At 46.4% G+C, this 20287-nt stretch overlaps 9 pseudogenes; 6 read left to right on the top strand and 3 right to left on the bottom strand.

The window, feature by feature from the left end:
* The first annotated feature begins 2207 nt into the window (after positions 1 to 2207).
* Positions 2208 to 2326, top strand: LOC143999891 (5S ribosomal RNA; annotated as a pseudogene).
* A 1623-nt stretch (positions 2327 to 3949) lies between these two features.
* LOC143999748 (5S ribosomal RNA) lies at positions 3950 to 4068 on the top strand (annotated as a pseudogene).
* Positions 4069 to 4315: 247 nt separating this feature from the next.
* LOC143999179 (5S ribosomal RNA) lies at positions 4316 to 4433 on the top strand (annotated as a pseudogene).
* Positions 4434 to 5424: 991 nt separating this feature from the next.
* LOC143999148 (5S ribosomal RNA) lies at positions 5425 to 5543 on the top strand (annotated as a pseudogene).
* Positions 5544 to 5651: 108 nt separating this feature from the next.
* On the top strand, positions 5652 to 5770 carry LOC143999094 (5S ribosomal RNA; annotated as a pseudogene).
* Positions 5771 to 6105: 335 nt separating this feature from the next.
* Positions 6106 to 6224, top strand: LOC143999264 (5S ribosomal RNA; annotated as a pseudogene).
* Positions 6225 to 19307: 13083 nt separating this feature from the next.
* LOC144000039 (5S ribosomal RNA) lies at positions 19308 to 19426 on the bottom strand (annotated as a pseudogene).
* Positions 19427 to 19535: 109 nt separating this feature from the next.
* On the bottom strand, positions 19536 to 19655 carry LOC143998602 (5S ribosomal RNA; annotated as a pseudogene).
* Positions 19656 to 19763: 108 nt separating this feature from the next.
* On the bottom strand, positions 19764 to 19882 carry LOC143998577 (5S ribosomal RNA; annotated as a pseudogene).
* Between the last annotated feature and the right edge of the window lie 405 nt (positions 19883 to 20287).

Below are 20287 nucleotides of genomic sequence, written 5' to 3'. Positions count from 1 at the left end.
AGTGCCACTTTTGACACTTTTTTTGGGGACCAGTGAAATTAACCGCTTCCAGACCGCTCCACGCATATATACTGTGGCAGGCCAGCCCGGCTGTGCGAAATCACGTTCCCGTACGTGATTTAGTGCACAAGGTTTGGGGGGCGCGCGTGACTCGCTCGCGCTGTGATTGGACACAGTGGGAGCCAATCATCGGGTCCAACGGGACGCGATGTCCACCGGGACCAGCTGGTTGTTCACAGGAATGGCAGAACGGCAGTCTACCTATGTAAACAAGGCAGATTGCCAATCTGTGAGGGAAAGATAGCATTCTTGTGTTTCTGATCTCTTTCTTTCCCCAGTCACAGCAACCCCCCCAGTTGGAAAGCCCCCCTTAGGGAACAAGTTTAACCCTTTTATCGCCCCTGATGTTAACCCCTTCCCCTCCACTGTCACTAGTACAGTGACAGTGCATATTTTTGCACTGATCACTGGACTGGTGTCACTGGTCTCCAAAAAATGTCAAAAGTGTCTGATCTGTCTGCCACAATGTCGCAGTCCCGCTAAAAATCACAGATCGCCACCATTACTAGTTAAAAAAATCTATAAAAATTCCATAAAAATATCCCTTAGTTTGTAGAAGCTATAACTTTTGCTCAAACCAATCAATATACGTTTATTGGGATTTTTTTTTTTTACCAAAAATATGTAGAAAACATATTGGCCTATGATGAAGAAATTTGATTTCTTACATTTTTTTTGGATATGTTTTATAGCAGAAAGTAAAAAAATGTTGTTTTTTTCTTTTTTTTTTTCAAAATTGTCGGTCTTTCTTTGTTTATAGCGCAAAAAGTAAAAACCGATCAAATACCACTAAAAGAAAATGAAAGTGAACCTTGCGGGGCTGAAGTGGTCAATGGTGATCAGTGCTAAAAATATGCACTGTAACTGTACTAATGACACTGACTGGGAAGGGGTTAACATCAAGGGGCGATTAAAGGGTTAAATGTGTTCCTAGGGCAGTGATTTCGAACCTTGGCACTCCAGATGTTTTGGAAGTACATTTCCCCATGATGCTCAACTACACTGTAGAGTACATGAGCATCATGGGAAATGTAGTTCCAAAACATCTGGGGTGCCAAGGTTTGCCATCACTGGTCTAGGGAGTGCTTACTGTGTGGGGGAGATACTTGTACTGTGGGAAGGCAGAGATCCATGTTCCTGTTTTGAGAAACACAGGATCACCATCTCCCCTCCTCACAGAATGGCGCTCTGCCTGGTTTACATAGGTAGATCACCTTTCTGTCTCTCTTGGGAACAATCGGATCTCATCTGCTGGACCCACTGATTGCCTCCCTCTGTGTCCAATTACAGCGGAAATGGGGTTGTTGAGAGCACCTACAGGTACATGATTCTGTGAAGAGGAGCCGCTTTGCTGCTGTATATATCGTACACAGTCATGTTGGAACAGAAAGGCGCCACCCCCAAACTGTTCCTACAAAGTTGGGGGTATGAAATTGTCCAAAATGTCTTGGTATGCTGACACCTAAAGAGTTCCCTTTACTGGAACTAAGGGGCAGGGTCCATAACCACTTCAATACCGGGCACTTTCACCCCCTTCCTGCCCAGGCCATTTTTCAGCTTTCAGTGCTGTCACACTTTGAATGACAATTGCACGGCCATGTGAAATTGTTATCATTTTCTTCACACAAATAGAGCTTTCTTTTGGTGGTATTTAATCACTCCTGTTTTTTTTTCCTGAAAGAAATTAAAAAAAGGCAAAAAATGTTGAAAAAAAACGTTTTTTTTAGTTTCTGTCAGTAAATTTTGTAAATAAGTAATTTTTCTCCTTCACTGATGGGTGCTGATGAGGCTGCACTGATGAGGAGGCACGAATATGCCACACTTATGGACACTGATCGGTGGCATTGATATGTGGCACTGATGAGTACTGATGGGTGGCACTGGTGGGCACTGATTGGCAGCACTGATTGGCAGCAGTGATGGGCATTTATGGGCAGCACTGATAGCCAGCACTGACTTGCATCACTATTGGCGCTGGTGGGCATTAATGGGCGGCATTGATGGGCAGCAGTGATGAGCATTGATGGGCAGCACTGATAGCCAGCACTGACTGGCATCACTATTGGCCACTATTGCTGGCACTGGTGGGCACTCAATTGTAATTGGGCACTGATTATCAGCGCCATGATTACATACCTAGCAAGATTGCCTACGGCCATATCACCCTGAATGCGCTCGATCTCGTCTGACCTCGGTTGCTAAGCAGGGTCGGGCCTGGTTAGTACATGGATGGTAGGCCGCCTGGGAATACCAGGTGGCGTAGGTTTTTTTTATTATGTTGTTGGCGTCAACGACCTGTTTTATTTTTCTGCTTGTTTGCCGAGGTGACCATCTTGGCGTTTGTCAAGAGGGTTGAGAGTGGCCAGCAAGATCGTCTATGGCCACATCACCCTGAATAAGCCTGATTTTCGGATGCTAAGCAGGGTCAGACCTGGTTAGTATCTGGATGGGAGACCGCCTGGGAATACCAGGTGCCATAGGATTTTTTTAACCACTTTCAGACCGGACCATTTTGCTGGTCAATGACCAGAGGTCTTTTTACAATTTGGCACTGCGCTGCTTTAACTGGTAATTGCGCGGTCATGCAATGTTGTACCCAAACAAAATTTGTGTCCTTTTCTTCCCACAAATAGAGCTTTCTTTTGATGGTATTTGATTGCCTCTGCGATTTTTATTTTTTGCGATATAAACGTAAAAAGACCGCAAATTTTGAAAAAAAATGATATTTTCTACTTTTTGTTATTAGAAAAATCCAATAAACTCAATTTTAGTCATACATTTATGCCAAAATGTATTCAGCCACATGTCTTTGGTAAAAAAAAAGTCAATAACTGTATATTTATTGGTTTGCGCAAAAGTTGTCACATCTACAAACTAAGGTACGTTTTCTGGAATTTACGCAGCTTTTAGTTTACGACTGCCTATCTCATTTCTTGAGGTGCTAAAATGGCAGGGCAGTACAAAACCCCCCCCAAATGACCCCATTTTGGAAAGTAGACCCCCTAAGGAAATTGATAAGTGGCATGTTGAGCCCATTGAATATTTTATTTTTTTGCCTCAAGCGATTGAATAATGACAAAATAATTTTTTTTTTTTTTTACACAAAGTTGTCACTAAATGATATATTGCTCACACATGCTATGGGCATATGTGAAATGACACCCCAAAATAAATTCTGCTGCTCCGCGGGTGCGGCGGGTGCGGCGTGAATTCAGCCATGCTATCTGTATGGCTGAACTTGAAATCGCACAGAGATCGGATGTGATTTGCACTGCAGTGCGGTGCGAATCACATTCGTTCTCATAAACCGCTGCAATGTGAACCCAGCCTTAGTGACACTGGCGACGGGGTTAAACCTTTATTGGGGGGGTTAGGGGGGTACATTAGAACTAAAGGGGGCTAACCCTAACTGCCCTAACAGTTATTACAGTCACAAATGACACCAAAGCAAAAAAAAATAAAAAATGCAATTGGTGTCACTGTGACTGGGGGGGCAGGGGTAATTGGGGGGGTGATTGGGGGGTGAAGGGGGGGTGTGAGTGTGCCTGGCATGTTCTACTGTGTAGTGTCGTGTTGGTGCAACTCACCGATTCTCTCTCCTCGGTGCCGGAACGAAAAATACCGACACGGAGGAGAGATTACATCACTTCCTCTCCTGTGTTTACATTACAGGAGAGGAAGTGATATCACGGAGCATTTCTATTCGTCGGGAGCGATCGCGAGGGGGTGGCCATGAATGAATGGCCGCCCCCTCATCCCGGATCGCTCCCGAACGAATGCCGACCGCCGCAGGCGGTTTTTGGCGTTGACGACATTTTTATTTTTAAGTTGTTTGCTGAGGTGACCATCTTGGCGTTTGTCAAGAGGGTTGAGACTGGGCAGCAAGATCACCCATGGCCACATCACTCTGAATGTGCCCGATCTCATCTGATCTCGGATGCTAAGTAGGGTCGGGCCTGGTTAGTACCTGGATGGGAGACCGCCTGGGAATACCAGGTACCGTAGGCTTTTTTCTAATATGTTGTTGGCATCGACGACCTATTTTTTATTTTTCTGCTTGTTTGCCGAGGTCTACCATCTTGCCGTTTTTCAAGAGGGTTGAGAGTGGCTAGCAGGATTGCCTATGGCCACATCACCCTGAATGCGCCTGATCTTGTATGATCTTGGTTAATAAGCAGGGTCGGGCCAGGATGCTTGTTTGCCAAGGTGACCATCTTGGCGTTTGTAAAGAGGTTTAAGAGTGGCCAGCAAGATTGCCTACTGTACATCACCCTGAATGCGCCCAATCTCGTCTGATCTCGGATGCTAAGCAGGGTCGGGCCTGGTTTGTTCCTGGATGGGAGACCACCTGGGAATACCAGGTGTCATAGGCATTTTTTAATATGTTGTTGGCTTCGACGACCTGTTTGATTTTTCTGCGTGTTTGCCGAGGTGACCATCTTGGCGTTTGTCAAGAGGGTTGAGAGTGGCCAGTATGATTGCCTATGGCCACATCACCCTGAATGCACCCGATCTCGTCTGATCTTGGATGCTAAGCAGGGTCAGGTCTGGTTGCGAGACTGCCTGGGAATACCAGGTGCCGTAGGCTTTTTTTAATATGTTGTTGGCGTCAACTACCTGTTTTATTTTTCTGCTTGTTTGCCGAGGTGACCATCTTGGCATTTGTCAAGAGGGTTGAGAGTAGCCAGCAAGATCGTCTATGGCCACATCACCCTGAAAGAGCCTGATTTCGGATGCTAGAGCAGGATCAGACCTGGTTAGTATCTGGATGGGAGACCGCCTGGGAATACCAGGTGCCATAGAATTTTTTTAATATGTTTTTGCCGTTGACGACATTTTTTATTTTTAAGTTGTTTGCTGAGGTGACCATCTTGGCATTTGTAAAGAGGTTTAAGAGTGGCCAGCAAGATTGCCTACTATACATCACCCTGAATGAGCCCAATCTCGCCCAATCTCGTCTGATCTCGGGTGCTAAGCAGGGTCGGGCCTGGTTAGTTCCTGGATGGGAGACCGCCTAGGAGCACCAGGTGCCATAGGCTTTTTTTTTAATATGTTGTTGGCGTTGACGTCCTGTTTTATTTTTCTGCTTGTTTGCCAAGGTGACCATCTTGGCGTTTGTCAGGAGGGTTGAGAGTGGCCAGCAAGATCAGCTACGGCCACATCACCCTGAATGCGCCTGATTTCGGATGTTATGCAGGGTCGGGCCTGGTTAGTAACTGGATGGGAGACTGCTCGGTAGTACCAGGTGCTGTAGGCTTTTTTTAATATGTTGTTGGCAACAACGTACTGTTTTATTTTTCTGCTTGTTTGCCGAGGTGACCATCTTGGCCTTTGTCAAGAGGATTGAGAGTAGTAAGGAAGATCGCTTATGGCCTCATCACCCTGAATGCGTCCGATCTCGTCTGATTTCAGATGCTAAGTGGGGTCGGGCCTGGTAAGTAACTGAATGGGAGACCACCTGGGAATACCAGGTACCGTAGGCTTTTTTTTAATATGTTATTGGCGTCGACGACCTGTTTTTTTTTTCTACTTGTTTGCCGAGGTGACCATCTTGGCGTTTGTCAAGAGGGTTGAGAGTGGCCAGCAAGATCGCCTACAGCTTCATCACCCTGAGTGCGCCCGATCTCGTCTGATCTCAGATGCTAAGCAGGGTCGGGCCTGGTTAGTAGCTGGATGTGACACCGCCTGGGAATACCAGGTACCGTAGGCATCTTTTTAATATGTTGCTGGCGTCGAGGACCTGTTTTATTTTTCTGCTTGTTTTCCGAGGTGACCATCTTGGCGTTTGTCAAGAGGGTTGAGAGTGGCAAGCAAGATCGCCTAATGACACATCACCCTGAATGTGCCAGATATCGTTTGATCTCGGATGCTAAGCAGGGTCGGGCTTGGTTAGTCCCTGGATGGGAGACCTTTGGAAATACCAGGTGCCATAGGCTTTTTTTTAATATGTTGCTGGCGTCGAGGACCTGTTTTATTTTTCTGCTTGTTTGCCGAGGTGACCTTCTTGGCGTTTGTCAAGAGGGTTGAGAAAGAGCCAGCAAGATTGCCCATGGCCACATGACCCTGAATGCGCCCGATCTCATCTGATCTCAAATACTAAGCAGGGTCTGGCCTGGTGAGTACCTGGATGGGAGACAGCCTGGGAATACCAGGTGCTGTAGTCAATTTTTTAATATGTTGCTGGCGTCGACTACCTGTTTTATTTTTCTGCTTGTTTGCTGAGGTGACCATCTTGCCATTTGTCAAGAGGGTTAAGAGTGAACAGAAAGATCATCTAAGGCCACATCACCATGAATGTGCCCTGTCTCGTCTGATCTCACAGGGTTGGGCCTGTTTAGTCCCTGGATGGGTGACCTTTGGGAATACCAGGTGCCGTAGGCTTTTTTTTAATATGTTGTTGGCATCGACGACCTGTTTTATTTTTCTGCTTGTTTGCCGAGGGGATCATCTTGGCTTTTGTCTAGAGGGTTGAGAGTGGCGAGAAAAATTGTCATATCACCCTGAATGCGCCAGCTATCGTCTGATCTCGGATGTTAAGCAGGGTCAGGCCTTGTCAGTAACTGAATGGGAGACCTTCTGGGAATACCAGGTGCTGTAGGCTTTATTTTAATATGTTGTTGGCGTGGACGACCTGTTTTAATTAAGCCTCTAGTCTCGTTGCTAGGTTTACAAAAAGTTGTCACTAAATGATATATTGCTCACACATGCCATAGTTATATGTGGATTTGCACCCCAAAATATATTCTGCTGCTTCTCCCGAGTACAGGGATACCACATATGTGGGACTTTTTGGGAGTCTAGCCGCGTACGACACTCCGAAATACAATCACTGCCTTCAGGATTTCTAAGGGTGCAAATTTTTGATTTCACTCCTCACTACCTATCACAGTTTCGAAGGCCATAAAATGCCAAAATAACACAAAACCCCCCCAAATGACCTCATTTTGGAAAGTAGACACCCCAAGGAAATTGCTGAGGGGCATGTTGAGCCCATTGAATATTTTTTTTTTGTCCCAAGTGATTGAATAATGACACAAAAAAAAAAAAGTTTACAAAAAGTTGTCACTAAATGATATACTGCTCACACATGCCATAGTTAAATGTGGAATTGCACCCCAAATATATATTCTGCTGCTTCTCCCGAGTACAGGGATACCACATATGTGGGACTTTTTGGGAGTCTAGCCGCGTACGACACTCCGAAATACAATCACTGCCTTCAGGATTTCTAAGGGTGCAAATTTTTGATTTCACTCCTCACTACCTATCACAGTTTCGAAGGCCATAAAATGCCAAAATAACACAAAACCCCCCCAAATGACCTCATTTTGGAAAGTAGACACCCCAAGGAAATTGCTGAGGGGCATGTTGAGCCCATTGAATATTTTTTTTTTGTCCCAAGTGATTGAATAATGACACAAAAAAAAAAAAGTTTACAAAAAGTTGTCACTAAATGATATACTGCTCACACATGCCATAGTTAAATGTGGAATTGCACCCCAAATATATATTCTGCTGCTTCTCCTGAGTACGGGGATACCACATATGTGGGACTTTTTGGGAGCCTAGCCACGTACGGGACCCTGAAAACCAAGCACTGCCTTCCGGATTTAAATATAAAACGCTACCAAAAAAAACTGTTAGCAATCGCAGGGATCAGGCCTGACTCTGCGAACGCTGCAGTTATGTGTTTAGTGTTTTGTAAGTGACAGTGATCGATCGATACTGCACTTGGGTGGGCTGGGCGGAGGGGCAAAACGCAGGTGCTAGCAGGTATCTGGGCTGATCCCACTAACAATGCATTTTTTTGGAACCCTAAACTGCTGGGGACACTAGTATAGATCCGATCAGTCAGATATTGATCTGTTCAGATTCTATACCACTACGGGAGGTTTATGCTTTGCGCGTGGGTGTTAGCGGTACTAGCACTAACCTAGCGCTGCCTGGGGCGACGCAGACCCTGACCCTAAAACCTAATTGATATCACCCGCCGGGTGATCAGGGGCTTAAACCTTTATTGGGTAATAAATGGTGGGTGCCCTGATGCTATAAAAAGCAAACTAACTAACCAGAGTCACCCATAACACTTATACGGTGATCACTGATGAAAGGGTTAACTAGGGGCAATCAGGGGGTTAAAATCTTTATTAGGTAGTATATGGGGGTCCCTGGCGCTATATAAAAACCTGACGGGGAACCTAAATAACTAACTGGCTAACCAGCGTCACCAGTGACACTTATACGGTGATCGCTGGTGAAAGGGTTAACTATGGGCAATCAGGGGGTTAAAACTATTATTGGGTAGTATATCGGGGTACCTAGCGCTATAAAAACCTGGCGGTGAACCTAAAAAAATAACTAGCTACTTAGCGGCACCAGTGACACTAATGCAGCGATCAGAAAAACGATTGCTTAGTGACACTGGCTAAAGGGGGTGAAAGGGTTAACTAGGGGCAATCAGGGGGTTAAAACAATTATTGGGTAGTATATCGGGGTACCTAGCACTATAAAAACCTGGCGGTGAACCTAAAAAAATAACTAGCTACTTAACGGCACCAGTGACACTAATGCAGCGATCAGAAAAACGATTGCTTAGTGACACTGGCAAAAGGGGTGAAAGGGTTAACTCTAGGGGCAATCAGGGGGTTAAACCTTTATTGGGCGGGGTAGGGGGCTACCCTGGACCTAACATTAACTGCCCTGACAGTATTTACTGTCACAACTGACACTAAATGCAGTGATCAATAAATAAATGATCACTGCAATCAGTGACAGTGTGACTGGGAGGGGGAGGGGGGGGCTTGTGTGCCTACATGTCAGTGTAGTGTTGGTGCACACTTACTTTCACTGTTCTCCTCATAGTCGGGTCAATAAGATCTCCCCGAGGAGAATGACATCACTTCCTCCCTGCCTGTGTTTACTATACACAGTGGGAGAAGCTTCTCATTCGCCAGGAGCGATCGAGAGGGGATGACCAGAAACCAACGGCCATCCCCTCATCCCGGATCGCTCCTGAAGCGAAACGGACCGCTTCATCCAGCGGGAGGGGGGTCCGATCGGACCCCCCACTCGCTGGAAGGCGAGCACGTACATGTTTGTGCTTTCATAGCTTCATAGTTTCATAGTTAGTTAGGTTGAAAAAAGACACCAGTCCATCCAGTTATACAATTGTCCCTATTCCTGTACATTGCACACTCACATTGGTCCCTACCCTCAAGGAGCCCACAATCCAAGGTCCCCATGCATATACTAGGGCCAATTTTGGACAGAGGCCAATAAACCTACCTGTCTTTGGATTGTGGGAGGAAACTGGAGTGCCTGGAGGAAGCCCACGCAGGCACAGGGAGAACATGCAAACTCCAGGGAGGTAGTGTTGTGGTTGGGATTTGAACCAGTGATCCTTTTTACTGCTAGGGGAGAGTGCTAACCACTACACCACTGTGCTGCCCTTGTACCTGTTGGTGCCATTGCACCGACGTACATTGCCATGCAGCGGTCCTTAAGTGGTTAAGGATGATAAAATAAATTGTCTAACATGCTATAGAAGCAGTTTCAGAGTTATGAGCTTAAATCATAACTCATTGCTTGGGTTCATCACTGAATTTTGTGGACCCAAAAATATTGCTTGACTGCGTTAGGAATGAAAAAGTATATAGCTCAATCAACTGCCTGAGTTATGAGCTTTAATCAGAACTCATTGCTTGGGTTTACCCACTGAATTTTGTGGACCCAAAAATATTGCTGGATGGAGTTAGGAATAAGAAAGAGAGCAGGGATTTCAGTCTGATCCCTCTTGGGAAAGTCTACAGAGAGCCCCCGCTCTCTGGAAGTAAAGGGCGGCTGTTGGAAGACCATCTTACATTTCAATTGTAAGCTATAATTAAGCCTCTAGTCTGGTTGCTAGGTTGTTCTGAAGTAGAAGGCTGAGGGACTGGGTCAATCTCAGTTCGTGCTGGACTGGCGGAAGAGTGCTCATTCCTCTGAGAAGGCCGGGCTGGATCTGATTCAGTCTCTCTTCCAACTGCTTCTAGGGCAACATGGCAGGCAGTCCAAATGTTTGGTTATGGCCTATGAAGTGAATGGCAGATCCTATTCTAACTGTTCATCCTTTCTTCCTGGGAATTCTGTGTTTTGATCTTGGAATGGTTCTTAGCTTTTCTTGGTTAGAGTATGAGGGCACCATACTACAGCCAACAAACTTTGGCCAGGCCAAAATCAACGTGCCCTATTCTTGGTTCAGACTTTAGGGACTGGGTCAAGATGTCTTCTCCCCATAGGGGAAAAGGTATGACACATGCCATTCCCACACAAATAGGTTTAAACGTCCATAATTTAAACCATATGAAAGCTTTCAATGAAAACTATTCATTAATGTCCATGTATAGTGTAGCCAGTAGCAAGCAAAAACAGAGTAGGGTTCAGGCACAATGCACATAGATATCACTTGCTGCCCATTTGCTAGAGCAGGATTTAGACAGGACCCCCTCCCAAGCCCACTGTAGCATTGTTTGTGTATAATGCTGTTAACTACCCGTTTGCTGCTCATTAGTATGCCCACCTTGGAGCAGTGTAGAATGCATTGCCAGTGATTTCCCCTTGCGCATATGCTCTGTGGTCCCAACAGAGCAGATTTCATAGGCAATGTAAATAGTAAATGGCTGTTCTACTAGAGCCGGCCTTTGGTTTATATGAAATTCAAATGATGTGTTGTGCAATAAAGCCCACTGAAGCATTGTTTGTTTACAATGCCATTAATTTCCCTCCACTACTCATTTATATGCCCAACTTGGAGCAGTGTAGAATGCATTGCAAATGATTTCACCTTGTGCATATGCTTTTTGTGGTCCCAACAAAGCAGCATTCATAAGCAATGCAGATAGTGATTGGCTGCTCTAGGGGAGCCAGTTATATGAAATGCAAATGATGTGTTGCACAATCAAGCCCACTGTAGCATTGGTTTTATACAATGCCATTAATTCGCCCTTTGCTGCTGATTCATAGCCAGTCTGGCGCAGCATAGAATGTATTGCGACTGATTTCCCGTTTCAGGCTCTCTGTGGTCCCAACAGAGCAGTGTTCAGATGCAATGCACATAGATTTCTTGCTGCCCATTTGTTGCAACTAGGCTTTCGACAGGACCTTCTTCCAAGCCCACGGTAGCATTGTTTGTATACAATGCCATTAAGTTGCCCTTTGCTGCTGATTCATGCCCAGCCTGGCACAGCATAGAATGCATTGAAATTGATTTCCCGTTGGTTTCCAGCTCTTTGTGGTCCCAACAGAACAGTATTCAGACACAATGCACATAATTAATTTATTTTGATTTTTTTGTTAGGCTTTAGTACGGTTATTAGTTAGCATTAGAACCATATTGTTTAATGTGAAAATGATGTATATTTTTACTGCTGAATGCTTTATTTATTTAGAAGCCAAGAAAGCATTTTATTGTTTTAAAATGCCTAGCTTGTCAATATTACAATTGAGTGCAGTGTGTTTTAAAGGTTGTTAATGCAATAATTGGGGCCTAAAGCCCCATATCATCCTCTTTGTGTTTTTTAATGTTACCAATATCTCGTTGCAGATGACTGGAATGAGCCCAAGATGTATGTGTGAAATGCGTCCACATGACCATAGTTTGGTGTCTTTGGTGTTATCTTTGTGAAACAATATAAAAGGCAATTGGAAGTTCTGGATCTGCAGTCATTTCTTTCTTCCTTCTGACTGGAATGATCCAGTATGGCTGGGCTGCTGTTCGATCTAAAGTAAGTGAAGGGTACACATTTTTTCTTCATTTTATACATTTATTTTTCTTTAAAGATGCATTTAGCCTTTAACTCCAGGGCATGTTCATCCCATTGGTGGTCAATGGGCAGCATGTCTCCCCTTGGTGGTCAATGATGGGCAGCATGTCTCCCCTTGGTGGTCAATGATGGGCAGCATGTCTCCCCTTGGTGGTCAATGATGGGCAGCACATCTCCCCTTGGTGGTCAATGATGGGCAGCACGTCTCCCCTTGGTGGTCAATGATGGGCAGCACGTCTCCCCTTGGTGGTCAATGATGGGCAGCACGTCTCCCCTTGGTGGTCAATGAGGATTCACTATTGAGTTGGCCCACCCTTTTGCAGCTACAACAGCTTCAATTCTTCTGGGCAGGCTGACCACAAGGTTTAGGTGTGTGTCTTTGGGAATATTTGACCATTCTTCCAGGAAGAGCATTTGTGAAGTCAGGCACTGATGTGGACGAGTAGGCTTGGCTCGGGATTCTCTACTCTAATTCATCCCAAAGGTGTTCTATTGGGTTGAGGTCAAGAATCTGTCCAGCCCAGTAAAGCTCCTCCACCCCAAACTCGCTCATCCATGTCTTTTATGGATTATGCTTTGTACACTGGTGCACAGTCATGTTGGAACAGAAAGGGGCCTTCCTCAAACTTCCCACAAAGTTGAGATTGTCCAACATTTCTTGGTATGCTGACACCTTAAGTGTTGCCTTCACTGGAATTTATGGGCCAAGCCCAACCCCTAAATAATAACACCACACCATAATCCCCCCTCCACCAAGTGATTTGGACCAGTGCACAAAGCAAGATCCATAAAGACATGGATGAGCGTGTTTGGGGTGGAGGAACGTGACTGGAATGCAGAGTCCTGACCTCAACCCAATAGAACACCTTTGGGGTGAAATAGAGTGAAGGCTGCGAGATGGGCCTTTCTCGTCCAACATCAGTGCCTGACCTCACAAATGTACTATTGGAAGAATGGTCAAATATTCCCATAGACACACTCCTAAACCTTGTAGACAGCCTTCCCAGAATAGTTGAAGCTGTTAGAACTGCAAAGAGTGTTCCAACGAAATATTGAACCCTATGGACGAAGACTGATATTCCATTAAAGTTTGTGTGTAAAGGCAGGTGTCCCAATACTTTTGACAATATAGTGTATGTGTAAGGGGGCACTCTGCCACACTCTGATGCAAGGGGGCGATACTCTGCTATAAAGTGGGACTCTGATGTAAGGTGGGACTTTAGAGACATGGATGTAAAGGAGAACCCTGTTGTTTATGTGGCAGTTATCCTTACTGCTGTACTCTGTTTTGTTTATTGCTTGCTCTTAATCCCTGTACTCTATACAATATGCATAGATATACTGTACATAGACCTGACCAAGGTGTTCATTGTCTCAACTGTTGCTGGTTTTAATGAAGTTCTTCTTTCATGTAAGCTCAGTCCATACATCAGAATGTTTCTTTGTGCTCAACCAGTGGGTTGAACAAAAACGGCTTGATTTTTTTTCCCCCATTACCATGTAGCACTAACCCCTGAAGGAGCTGCTGGTTTTATTTGGACCTGCACTTTGCTAATGAACCCCCCTTGACTTGACTCAGTCCCCTTGACACAGCTGTGGTGCAATATGAATGTGTAATGAAATGGTAACGCCACAATACAATATAATATACCTGTATTATTACCAGGACACCCGATGGCTCCACCTGCTGAGAGAAAACAATACTCCACACAATTGAAGTACTTAACCATAAATCTACTTTACTGTAATTATGATAAACAGGTGGTTAGAATAATTGTACTGTCATCCTAACGTAAAATGACAGAACAATGAATGCAAAACAACAATTTTACAAGGTGAAGCCACAAGGGAGCTCCCCCTACTTTAATAGCTAGTTGCAAGATCTTGTTAATAGTAAACATTCTTTAATCTTCTTTTCTTCTGCTAGCCATGATGGTCCTTTATAATTTGTAATCCAAAGGATAAGGAAGTTAGGCTGATCTTAAAAGTACATTGCACCCCATACTCATTCACATAGGGCGGGGGGACGCTATTCGGGGGCCCCCTTATTAAAGGGGGCTCCCAGATTCCGATAAGCCCCCCGCCCGCAGACCCCGACAACCAACGGCCAGGGTTGTCGGGAAGAGGCCCTTGTCCTCATCAACATGGGGACAAGGTGCTTTGGGGTGGGGGGGCCGCGCCGCCCCCCTTCCCCAAGGCACCCCCCATGTTGAGCCTGGTATGGCTCAGGAGGGGGGGGTGCTCACTTGTCCCCACCCCCTTTCCTGACCGGCCGGGCTGCGTGCTCGGATAGGGGTCTGGTATGGATTTTGAGGGGGACCCCACGCCGTTTTTTTTCGGCGTAGGGGATTCCCCTTAAAATTCCTACCGGACCTAAGGGCCTGGTATACCCCCGAGACATTATCGCCGCTCTCTCGCTCTCGCTACTATAGGAAAATGACAGGGTCGCGCTGGAAACACAATATCGGCGGCACCTACTGTATATATATATATATATATATATATATATATATATATATATATATATATATATATATATTTAGTATAGACCCTAGTGAATAAATTGGTGATCGTTGAAATCGTTTTTTTTTGTCTCATGATATTTGCGCAGTGCTCTTTCAAACACATTTTTGGGGGGAAAAATACACTTTTATGAAAAAAAACCCCCCATAAAGTTAGCCCAATTTTTTTCTATAATGTAAAAGATGATGTTATGCCAAGTAAATAGATACCTAACATGTCATGCTTGTGAACATTACTGGAATGACGACAAACTAAGGAACCTAATAAATCTCCATAGACAGCGCTTTTAAACATAATGTAACGGTTACCAGGTTAGAGTTACAGAGGAGATCTAGTGCTAGTATTATTGCTCTTACTCTGACGATTGTGGCAATACCTCATGTGTGATTTGAACACCATTTATATATGAGGTGTGACTTACGTAAGCGTTTTCTTTGCTGCGCAAGCATGCGAAGATGGGAGGGGGGTGCTTTAAAAAAAAAAATACGATTTTTTTTTTCTTTTTTTGCATTGTCCCTTTAAAAAAAAATAAAAAAATCTGATCACTTTTATTGCTGTCACAAGGAATGTGACAGTAATAGGCATGTAAATGGTACTCTTTATGGAGGTATCAGGGGTCTAAAAGACCCTCCTTTTGCACTTACAAGTATTCAGATCGCCAAAATCAGCGATTCTGAATACTGTTATTTTTTTTTATAAATCGGTGCTGTTGGGATTTTACATCGGAGACCTGATCCAAACCAAATCTGGCTTTGTTCAGGTCTCAGCTTGGGGGGCGGACATGCCGACTGGTGGCTCAGGTCTACCAGTGGGACAGGAAGAGCTGCTGGAGGGGGGGGGGGGGGGGTTGGACGTCCCCTCTCGAACGGCTTTTAGCCGCCTTGGTTGTTATCACTAAAAAGCCAACCGTTCTAAAAAAAAAAAAAAGTAACACCTTCAAGCCACGAACGCAAATTTGCATACAGTAAGAGTGACGTCGTGCCCAAATATTGTCCTTTTCCTTTATTTTTTTATTTTTTCCCCACAAATAAAACTTTCCTGGTGCCACCATGGCAGCATACCTGTAATAGCTCCGCCCCGGAGTCCTCCCCTCAGGATAGTTAATAGCTTCTAAAAATGACAACCCTACCCCCCCCCCCCCCCAGCATTCTCCTTTTTTTTCTCATACCTAACGGATAGTGTTTGGACGTATCTTACCTCTGCCCTGGGCAGTTTTCCTTCTGGGTTCTGGCCTCTCCCAGATGCAGTCCCCGGTCTTGGGTTGCTAACTAGCGCTTATAAGAGGGGAGCCACTTCTAGGGGTCTTTTGGGGCAGCAGCCACTTCCTACATTGGAATTCGGTTCTGCTTACATATATATATATATATATATATATATATATATCATAGTTGCCAACATTGTAAAAAAAAAACGGGATGCTTTTTTGGCAGTAGGCGGAGCCGTGGTATAATTAGGGGGTGGGGCATGCAAACGGGGGCGTGGTTTACGTAAATAGTGGACATGTCTTACATATGGCGAGGCTCAAATGGGTGTGGTTAGAGTCTGAGATGAATGCTGGATGGAGAGGGAAAGGAGGGGGATGGAGAGGGAACGGAGGGGGGGGGAGAGGGAAAGGAGGGACAGCAGCTCCCCGATCCTATACCACAATAGCAATATGTGTCTTCCAGAGTTTGACAATCAGCAGATAAAGATACTCCAAATACCTGGTGTTGGCGCTTCAATCATCCCGGCGCCATGATTGTTATGGTGTCAGGATGATTGAAGCGCATTATTTCTATTATTACATGAAATGAAATCATTCAACTCACCATAATGCAGAATCAGTGGGAGCCATGAGAGCGTCATTAGCCATGTTGCCTGCCACCAGATGCCATCAGGTGTCCCAAGCGGAGTCTGTCCTTACATCAGGTGCCCCATCAGAGGTACCTTCCTCACATCTGTGTCCATCAGCAGAACCCCTCCTTACATCTGGTGGCCCTCTGACATCCACAGACCGCCCCCCCCCACATCCACAGACCGCCCCCCCACATCCTGCACAGACCTGCCCCCACATACTCCACAGACCGGCCCCCACATCTCCAGACAGGCCCCCGACATACCATTGGCCCCCAACATCCACAAACTGGCCCCCCACATCCACAGACTGGCCCCCGACATACCACTGGCCCCCCACATCCACAGACTGGCCCCCGACATACCACTGGCCCCGACATCCAAAGACTGGCCCCCAAAATCCACAGACTAGCCCCCACATCCACAGACTGGCCCCCAACATCCACAGACTGGCCCCCGACATCCACAGACTGGCCCCCGACATCCACAGACTGGCCCCCGACATCCACATACCATGACTGGCCCCCGACATCCGACTGGCCCCCGCCCCGACATCCACAGTGATAGACTGGCCCCCGACATGCCGCCGTTGCGGTGCGGAGATATTTAACTGTGGCGCCGCCCACTGCACTTTACACTGACACACACACACACACTGGCAGCGGGGGTGGGCGGCGCCACAGGTGTAGACCAACTTCTGGTCTTCTTAAAAATGGCGGCCGGCGGAGACATCGTCCTCCCATAGACCTCTAGCGGCCGGCGGCAAAAAAACGGGAAATTCAATTTCCCAGGACAAACCGAATTTCCCGGGACATTTCCCGGGGAAAAAATTAATTTGGGACAAATGTCCTAATCTCGGGACAGTTGGCAACTATGATATATATATATAATCAGGGGGGGTGTATGGCCAGGGGGTTTTATGGGATTCTATTGTGCTTTCTTTGGTATTCTGTCCAGTCGCTTTCTGCCCTTGCCTGCCCTGCGATTATGAGTCAGCCGCTGCTAGACCAAGACCCTTCCTTTCTTAGGTAAGGGTTCGTACCTCATGTTTTTTATTTATTTTTTCGTTTTTTTTGTGTTTATCCCAGACTAAAAGAGTGCCTTGCACTATTACTTTCGTTTCAGCCCTATACACAAGAGAACGTCTAATCAGACATCTGGTCATCACAACGGACGCACACGCCCAAGTTCGGCGCACAGCCGCTCAACTAGCTCTCATCATTCTAAGGAAAGATTTTAGTAAGCACCTTGGCGTCGGCATTAAGTAAGGATATGGGTCGGTATAAGGAACACAGCTCCGGGTCCTTACCCGGCTTGGGTATAACCACTATGATCGCCTCAGCCATTGACGCCGGTAGGTCCTCCCCCCGAAGAGATTGGACTATCATATAGTGCAGCCTGGGGACCAACTCGTCCCCATACTGCCTATAAAATTTCTGAGGAATCCCATCAAGGCCCAGAGTTTCCCCCGCCTGGAGTTCCCCCAGCGCCCGCCAAACCTCCTCCTCTGCTATGGGGGCCTCCAGAGTGTCCCGGGCCTCAGGAGAGAGAGTAGGGAACTGGATGTGGTTCAGGAACCGGTCAAGGTCAGCGCTGGAGTAGTCCACCCGAGAGCTATAGAGATCGCTATAGTAGGAAGCGAACCGGGCATTTATGAGCGAGGGGTCCACCAGCACCGTGCCATCCGAGCCCCGAATATGGGCAATAGAGGTGATAGGCTGTTGCTCTCTAGCCATCCAGGCCAGCAGACGGCCGGTCTTCCCCCCTGCTCAAAAATGCAGTGCGTCTGAGCCAGTTGTTGCTTTTTTGCCCCCGACACCCTAAGAAGCATCACCTCCCTGTAAGCCGTTTGCATGTCTAGATAAGTAATAGGGTTCTGGGTGAAGGCATAGCGAGCCTCCAGCTCCCTGGCAGATGCCTCAGCTTCCGCCAAAGTACTCGCAGAGTTGTGTCGGGCCCTAGCTATAGAGGATTGGTATGCCCCCCTAATGTATGCCTTAAACGCATCCCACACATAAAGTTCTTAGGCCGAACCCGCATTTGTTAGCCAGTAAGTCTGGATATGTTTAGAAATCTCCATCTCCACCAGCGGGTCAGAGATCCAATACCTAGATTCTCTCCGTGGGGGGAGTCAGCATTTGAAAGGTACATAGCATGGGAGCATGATTCGAGATGCCTCTCGGAAGCATGTCCACCACCCGCACCCGTGAGAGAATCTCGCCACTAACCAACACCAGGTCAATCCGTGACATAGCTCTATAGGAGGTGGAGTGACATGTATAGGCCTTCTCCCCCGGGTGTCTTCACCGCCAAATATCAGTAAGGCTATAAAGGTCAGCCCATCTCGATAGCAGGGAGTCCACTCCACCCTCCAGGGACATCCTATCCAATGCAGGGTTTGGTACCATGTTAAAATCACCCAGGATAATAATGTTATCGGTGGGGTAACTAGACAGGAGGGGAACCAGTAGCTTAACAGGGCAGTGGTAGCCGGTGGTGGGATGTAAAGACCCACAATTACCATTTCCACCGTGTCTATAACAGCATGCAGGATCACATATCTGCTCCCCGGGTCCAGTTGGACATTCAGTATTTCACACGTCAGGGATTTATGTATCAGTATACTAACCCCTCATGCATAGCATGAGTACGTAGAGTGATAACCCCTGCCCACCCACTGCCTCAAGATCCTACCCCCCACAAGATGTGTCTCCTGTAGGATGCACACATGCGGGCTATGCTGCTTAAGATATGCCCATACCAAGGAGCGTTTTAATTTATCGTTCAGTCCCCGGACGTTCCAGGACAGCAGCCTCATCTGAGCCATAGCGAGGTCTGCCGCAAAAGAACGCCAGGGGAGCATCGTATCCCTGGGCCCGGGTGGAGACAAGTATCACAATGCCCACCCTCCGGCAGGCCCAACCCTACTTAGCATCCGAGATCAGACGAGATCAGGCGCATTCAGGGTGATGTGGCCGTAGGCAGTCTTGTTGGCCACTCTCAACCCTCTTGACAAACGCCAAGATTGTCACCTCTGCAAACAAGCAGAAAAACAAAACAGGTCGTCGACGCCAACAACATATTAAAAATAGCCTACGGCACCTGGTATTCCCAGGCAGTCTCCCATCCAGGTACTAACCAGACCTGACTCTGCTTACCATCCAAGATCAGACGAGATCGGGTGCATTCAGGGTGATGTGGCCACAGGCGATGTTGCTGGCCACTCTCAACCCTCTTGACAAATACCAAGATGGTCACCTTGTCAAAAAAGCAGAAAAATAAAACAGGTTGTCGACGTCAACAACATATAAAAAAAAAAGCCTACAGCTCCTAGTATTCCCAGGCGGTCTCCCATCCAGGTACTAACCAGGCCCGACCCTGCCTAGCATCCGAAATCAGACAAGATCGGGGACCATTCAGGGTGACATGGCCGTAGGCGATCTTGCTGGCCACTCTCAACCCTCTTGACAAACGCCAAGATGGTCACCTCCGCAAACAAGCAGAAAAATAAAACAGGTCGTAGACGCCTACAACATATTAAAAAAAAGACTACGGCACCTGACATTCCCAGGCGGTCTCCCATCCAGGTACTATCCAGGCCCGACCCTGCTTAGCATCGGAGATCAGACGAGATCGGGTGCATTCAGGGTACTATGAATGCACCCAATCTCTTCTGATCTCAGATGCTAAGCAGGTTCGGGCCTGGTTAGCACCTGGATGGGAAACCGCCAGGGAATACCAGGTGCCGTATTCTTTATTTTAATATGTTGTTGGCGTCGATGACCTGTTTTATTTTTCTGCTTGTTTGCCGAGGTGACCATCTTGGCATTTGTGAAGAGGGCTGAGAGTGGCCAGAAAGATCGCCTACGACCAAATCAGCCTGAATTTGTCCGATCTTTTTTTTTTGTTTAATAAATGTTTATTGTTATTAAAAAAAAAAAAAAGAAAACCAGAAAGGCAGGGAATACACATGACATAAAAACATAAACCTAAACATGACCTGACAATAAAGATTCTGTAAGTAGAGTCTAGGGCATTAATGACTGGATGAGAAATTCATAGTCCCAAAA

The sequence above is a fragment of the Lithobates pipiens genome, unplaced genomic scaffold (genome assembly GCF_037356315.1).
Source record: "Lithobates pipiens isolate NorthernLeopardFrog02 unplaced genomic scaffold, aLitPip1_a1.2 Scaffold_19, whole genome shotgun sequence".
NCBI lineage: Eukaryota > Metazoa > Chordata > Amphibia > Anura > Ranidae > Lithobates > Lithobates pipiens.
This window is presented reverse-complemented; position numbering and strand designations above follow the sequence as displayed.